Genomic DNA, 6,959 nt, shown 5'->3' on the forward strand with positions numbered 1-6,959 from the left:
AAACAGGAGAGGGTAATAGAAGAAAAAAATAGAATTAAGGAGAAGAGAAGAGACAGGGAGGAAAGAAAATTAAATTCTTTGAAAAGATTTTGAAAAGAATTTTTGAAAAGGATTCATCAAAATGGAGGAGTGAAAAATGGGCCCTGCAATTTTAAAGCAGAAAGGAAAAATCCTTAAAGTGGCCAAAGTCAGCACTTTTGTCCCACTAGAGGAAAATGGAAATAGAATCTCTTCTGTGGCCTTTGAATGAAACTGGCATGCTTCTTAGAAGCTGCTGCCTCAGATTCTTCATCTGAGATTCCTGAGGTACACATTAAATTTTCTCTATTTGTTACTGTCCGTCAAGACCTAGTTCTTGCCTGACTCCTCAGAGATTTATTACTCACTGCAGAGTAGGAGGCAGGTAAACAAATGTGATGGCTACTTCATTATGTTTATTGAGTGCTTGAGTTAAATTCTTTTCATTTCTTCTTCTACTCCAACATTTATGAACAATAAAACACTACATATTGCCCTCCTTCTCCGCCCCCAAGAACATGCCTGGAAGAAAAAAGGAAAGAAAGAAATAAAAAAGCTTTGTGTTCAATCACATATTCTTTAGGCAAACTAATAACAGTAACAACTCACAATTATTGATCATGTAAAGAAAAGCACTCTCCCCACAATAGCCCTAAGGTAGGTAGTACCATTTCTACCAAGGACCACTGAGAAGTCATTAATCAATCAATAAACATTTATTAAGCTCCTATTATGTGCCAAGACTGTTGCTAGAAGCAGAGGATCTTGAGAGCAAAAAATTTTTTTTTACTTCCCTTTAAGGAATTTATGGGAGGAAAATATATTCAGATATAAATCAGTATTAAGGAACTGAAGAGGTTGAGGTAGACACCAAATAATGAGAAGAAATTATAGATGAAATGAAGAGGTAAAATAGACACCGGGAATGGTAAATATGAAATAGATTTAGGAGAGCATATCGTTATCAAGTTAAAGGGGTTTTAACAATTTACACCAGAAAAGACAAGCTCCCCAGTGGAACTCATAATTAACCTGGAGAAAGGAATACACCATGAGGTGGAATATGCCATCAAATGGCAGGCTAATCCATGGAGTTTAGCACCCTAAAAGGGTCAGTAAGCTATTAAAGGAGAAAGACACATGGAAGCATAAGGGAGGGGAGGAGGAGAAAGATACCACAACCCACTGTGGTGGACTAACCCAAAAGAGATTCAGCAAAGATGATGGACAGATTTATAAGGAAAATTTAATCTCAGGGGTTTGCATCATAACTCTTTTTAAGGAGTTCAGCAGTGGAGTTCCCCATTCATCCCTATTAAACTTGTTCATTTTTTTTTCCCCTGAGGCAATTGGAATTGAGTGACTTGCCCAGGGCCTCACAGCTAGAAAGTATAAAGTGTCAGATTTGAAGAGATCAAGATTTGAACTCAGGTCCTCCTGACTTCAGGGCCAGTGCTCTAACTACTGTCTCATCTAGCTGTCTGGCTTTTATACATTTTAAATTTAGGCATATAACTAGGGCTGTCTAACAAAAAGAACAATAATAAAAACTAACATTTACATAGTATTTACTATATGTCAAATATGTGCTGAGTGTTATTTTCAAAGACAGGCTCCCTTGATCACCTTTGTAATATTAAAAGTTGACCAGGGGACCACCAGTTAGTTGAGTCCTTGTAACTCTAAATTGCATTAAGTTAAGGGAAAATAACAGTTAAGGAGATGTAAAAATTCATATTTTTCAGACTTTAAAGTAGCACATTTTTCACTTCTAATGGGTCCTTTTTAGACTTTGGTTAGTAGAAAAAAAAGGGTAGGAAATGTCCTCCTTTAAGAGTTCTGAAATTTCTTACTCAATGGATGGAATTATATGATAGTTAATTTCTAGTTGGCTAAAGTAACAGATTTAAGAAATGCTAAAAGTTGTAAAAGATTCATAACAAACATTGGTAAGACTTAAGCAATCAGTAGTTTTTAACTACTATTACTACCAGAAGGTTGGGCTATTAACATCATATCATGAAGCAGATTGGAGGAGTGCTGATTAGACATTTTATATTTCACCTTCTGTTATACTGTCTCCTTCAAAGTCCATGTCTTCTAAGTCAGGGACAGATTGAGCTCCCCTGTCCCCAGTGATATCTTTTCTGATATGGGATATGATATCCCATACCTCACCTCCATCAGTGGCCAGCTCCAGTCAAATATATTGGGGTTTCAGGATCACTGTATGGGCCACCAAATGATGGGGTTTAGTCACCAAGTGTAGGGAGAAGGGAGTGTTGCCCCAAAAGTACATTGGAGTCTCAGACCAATGTCATGAGGTATTTTAAAAGAATTTGTAGGCTTAGACTTTCTCCAAATCAAGAAGCTAAGGGAAATTAAATCTGAGGTTTTTAGCAAAGAAACAGGGTTTTAGCAATTAACTAGAAAAAGATAAGAGCTAAGTTTCCTAGTGAAACACAATCAGGAGGAAGCCTCCACTAAGGCTTGACAAGGGGAGGATGACATCATTGGCTGAGGGTAAAGAAGTTGAATAGGGCTTGGGAATAGGAGTAGGTCTTTTTTAGGATAAACATCACCTGGAAGGGAGGAGTTAACATCATCACTTGGCTTTCTAATAGGATACAACAACTGTGGGTTTATGATGGTTTTGTCAATGCAAAGAATTCTAAGGGTTGGGATTGTATAATAAAAGTCTACCTAAAGGTAACAAAAGATCTAATCAAAATCATCCTCTGAGTGAGTGCTCCTTCCTGCTGCCTCCCTGAATAGCTTGACTCCCAGATTGTTTGTAGTAATTCAGGCTTTCTCTCCATGCCATTCCCTGCTACCACAGACCAAGACTTTAGACCTCTCAAACCCATAAAGTTGTCTGCAAGTTTGGAAAATTCATCACTGACATGAAGCCTAGCACATAGTAAGAAGTTAACAAATGTTTGATGATTTGACTTAATCAATCAATCAATTAATCAATTAACAAAGCAACATACAAAAGAGGCAGCCTCAAGCTCAAGCTCAGGCTTGACTAAATAGGTAGAACACATGCTTTAAAGATAACTGTATAAAAAAATATATAACTGTATAAATTATGGATACATATATTGGATTTAACATATATTTTAACATTTAACATATATTGGACTACCTGTCATCTAGGGGAGAGGGGGAAGGAGAGGAAAATTTGAAACAGAAGGTTTTGCAAGGATTAATGTTGAAAATTTACCCATGCATATGTTTTATAAATAAAAAACTATAATAAAATAATTTTTTTTTAAAAATGTGCTTACATGTAAAATTTATGGGATTGCCTGTCATCAATGGGAGGGAGTAGAGGGAGGGAGGGGATAAGGTGGAAAAATGAATACAAGGGATAATGTTATAAAAAAAAATTACTCATGCATATATACTGTCAAAAAATTTATAAATAAAATTTAAAAAAATAAAAATAAAAATAAAATAAAAGTGGAAAAAAAATGTGCTTAATGGGGCAGCTAAGTGGCACAGTGAATAGAGCACCAGCCTTGAATTCAGGAGGCCCCGAGTTCAAATCTGATCTCAGACACTTACCACTTCCTAGCTGTGTGACCCTGGGCAAGTCACTAACCCCAGCCTCAAAAAAAAGAAAAAAAAAATGTGCTTAAGCTCCAAAAAGGGAGTCACTTTCAGCAGCTAAGAAGAAATTCAGCTGACTGACCAGCACCTAACACCCTATACCAAGAGAAGGTCAAAATGAGTTCATGATTTAGACATAAAGAGAGATACTATAAGCAAATTAGAAGAACAAAGGATAGTTTATCTCTCATACCTCTCATATCTGTGGAAAAGAAGGAATTTGTGGCCAAAGAACTAGAGTACATTGTGGAATGCAAAAATGAATAATTTTTATTATTAAAGTTTTTATTTATTTTGTTTATTATAAGTTAAGTTTTTGTGCAAATAAAACCAATTCAGACAAGATTAGAAGAAAAGCAGTAAACTAGGAAAAAATAAATTTTGCATCCAAAGGTTACAATTAAGATCTCATTTCTAAACTATATAGAGAATTGACTCAAATGTATAAGAATCAAGCCATTCTCCAATTGATAAATGGTCAAAGGATATGAACAAAAAATTTTCATATGAAGAAATTAAAACCATTTCTAGTCATATGAAAAAATGCTCTAAATCACTATTGATCATAAAAATGCAAATTAAGACAATTTTGAAGTACCACTACACACCTATCAGATTGGCTAAAATGACAGAAAAATATAATGATGAATGTTGGAGGAGATGTAGGAAAACTGAGACACTGATACATTGTTGGTGGAATTGTGAATGGATCCAGCCATTCTGGAGAGCAATTTGGAACTATGCTCAAAAAGTTATCAAACTGTGCATACGCTTTGATCCAGCAGAGTGTCTACTGGACCTGTATCCCAAAGAAATCATAAAAAAGGGAAAAGGACCCAAATGCTTATTGCAGCCCTTTTTGTAGTGGCAAGGAACTGGAAATTGAGTAGATGCCCATCAGTTGGGGAATGGCTGAATAAGTTATAAATAACATATGAATATTATGGAATATTATTGTTCTCTAAGAAACAATCAGCAGGTTGATTTGTGAGTAGAACCAAAAGAACATTGTACATGGCAACAAAAAAGGTTATGTGATGATCAGTTCTGATGGACGTGGCTCTTTTCAATGGTGAGTTAATTCAGGCTAGTTCCAATGGTCTTGTGATTGAGAGAGCCATCTGTGAGGACTGAGTGTGGATAACAACTTAATATTTTTACTTTTTTTTGTTGTTTGCTTGCTTTTTTTTCCCTCATTTTTCTTGTGCAGCATGATAATTGTGGAAATATGTATAGAAGAATTGCACATATTTAACATATATTGCATTACTTGCGATCTAGAGGAAGGGATGAGGGAAGGGAGGGAAAAAATTTGGAACGCAAGGTTTTGCAAGAGTGAATGTTAAAAACTATCTATGCAGAGAGTTGTGGGTTGACTCAGGTTCTTCATAAAAGAATTCACGAATCTGAAACATTAGACTGGCAAAAATAAGTTTATTGGCACTGAGAAGTCAGCTTTTTGCTAGAAGTCTGACTTCCTCAGTGACAAGGTCCTGATAAGAGAAGTAAAGGTCTAACAGAAGACTCCTGGCAGAGAGATAAAGAGGGGTTAAAGCGTGTTTTCTCAACTGGCAGGGGGTCCTTGCAGGAAGCTATGCCAAGGAGAAGACCCTTGGCCTGGCATGGTCCTACTTTGGCCCTCTGCAAAGAATTGAGAGAGCAGAAAATTATTTTATCTTGACTGGGGGCTGGGGGTAGTTTGGGTTGAAATCAGACTGAGATCTTTAAATGGAATAGAAATTTTCCAGTTGAATGAGTAGTCCTAGATTAATCTTCAACTCAGTAGAGGGTGTAAGCAGTAGTGAGTGTTATCAGTGTGCAATCTCCTCCAGGATAACAGAATGAAACTACTTGTCTTGATTCCCTGGGGCAGGTTTTTCTCAGGGGAGAGCTTGGCTGAGGGTTCAAGGAGAATTTTTCCCCTTCAAGGAGTTTCTCAAGCATTTACCTCATGGTCCCCCCAAGTCAGAACAATATTGGGGTTCCCCTATCATTTTAAAATTAAAAAAAAAAAAAAAAAGAAAGAAAAAGCCAGCCATGGAGGAGAAAATGAGTTTCTGAGGTCATTTCTTTAAATCTTTGCAAAGGAGTACAGTTGTACAATCAAGTTGGAAAGTCTTAGCCAGGATTTCAATGGATCCAGTAATTCTGGATGGTTTTGTTGTGGGCATAGCCCCCTTTAAGATTCCTTTTTCTGATCTCCAACTTCCTCTGAGACTGACCTTTGATTTAAAGATCTAGTCAAAACCACCCTTTTGTATTCCAAGGGGAGAGATCCGGACCTGAGCTAGTTTGGGCTGTACCCAGCCCCATTCTAATGATCTGCTCAGGTAGCCCAACCCTCACCTGGTGGGTTCTGGCTATCGAGGAATCAATCTACGACTCCACCCATATGCCCCTTCAAGTAGATAAAAGAGCCAAGCTGGAATCATCTCTTGGCAGAGTTGAAACATGCAAGCACCAAACTTTGCATCACAAACTCTCTGTCTCGCCACTTTTGGTGTATTTCTTCCTCTATCTAATAATACCTTTTACTAACCAGACTTTAACCTTACTTCCAAACCCTACAATAAACCTCTTTTATCAATCTAGGTTTTTGGGTCTGTAAATTCCTTTACAGGGGACTCTCGCCACCACGAGAACTCATTTAACTCTGTATCCTTGCGCTGAATCCAAAGGGGTTTCAGGGGAGCTCCATTTGACTCCCTGTACCCCAATCCTGCCACTAGACCTCAATCCTAATTTTATTTAGGCATAGACCTCATCAGTATCAGTGGTGCAGGGAGCAATTAAGAGAATATCAGTAACTTTGCAGCATGGGAAAGGTAATTTGCTATTTATCACAGGTGCCCTGTCATAATGTGTACCCTATCCCTGTGTGTGCTTCTCATCCTTGTAATCTCTGTGGGCATCTATTCTTCCCACTAATGAGAGGTTTGATGGGGAAGATATGTTGTTACTATTGTTATTATCATGTCATTTCAGTAAATGTTTTTGCTATGAAGTAATTGTATGAACTGGCCAACTATTGTAAGTAGGGAATAAAAACTCCTAAGAGACAGTTTCTGGCTAATAATTTATTAATTAGACTAACAAACAGTAAATTCAATAATAAATTTATATTATTACTATTGTAAGTAATAAATATAATAAATTAAAAATTAATGGTTAGTGGTTTCTCTTGGTGACCATAGAGATCATCTAATACTTAAACACTTTGGAAAAGTGGGTGTCTCCAACAGACTGAGATCAGCCCTGACTAGTGATAATCCATGTGAGGTGGATGAAGAGGTCCATTGAAAGCCTTCAGCTCCTTCCTGCTGAGC

The sequence above is a fragment of the Sminthopsis crassicaudata genome, chromosome 2 (assembly GCF_048593235.1).
Source record: "Sminthopsis crassicaudata isolate SCR6 chromosome 2, ASM4859323v1, whole genome shotgun sequence".
NCBI lineage: Eukaryota > Metazoa > Chordata > Mammalia > Dasyuromorphia > Dasyuridae > Sminthopsis > Sminthopsis crassicaudata.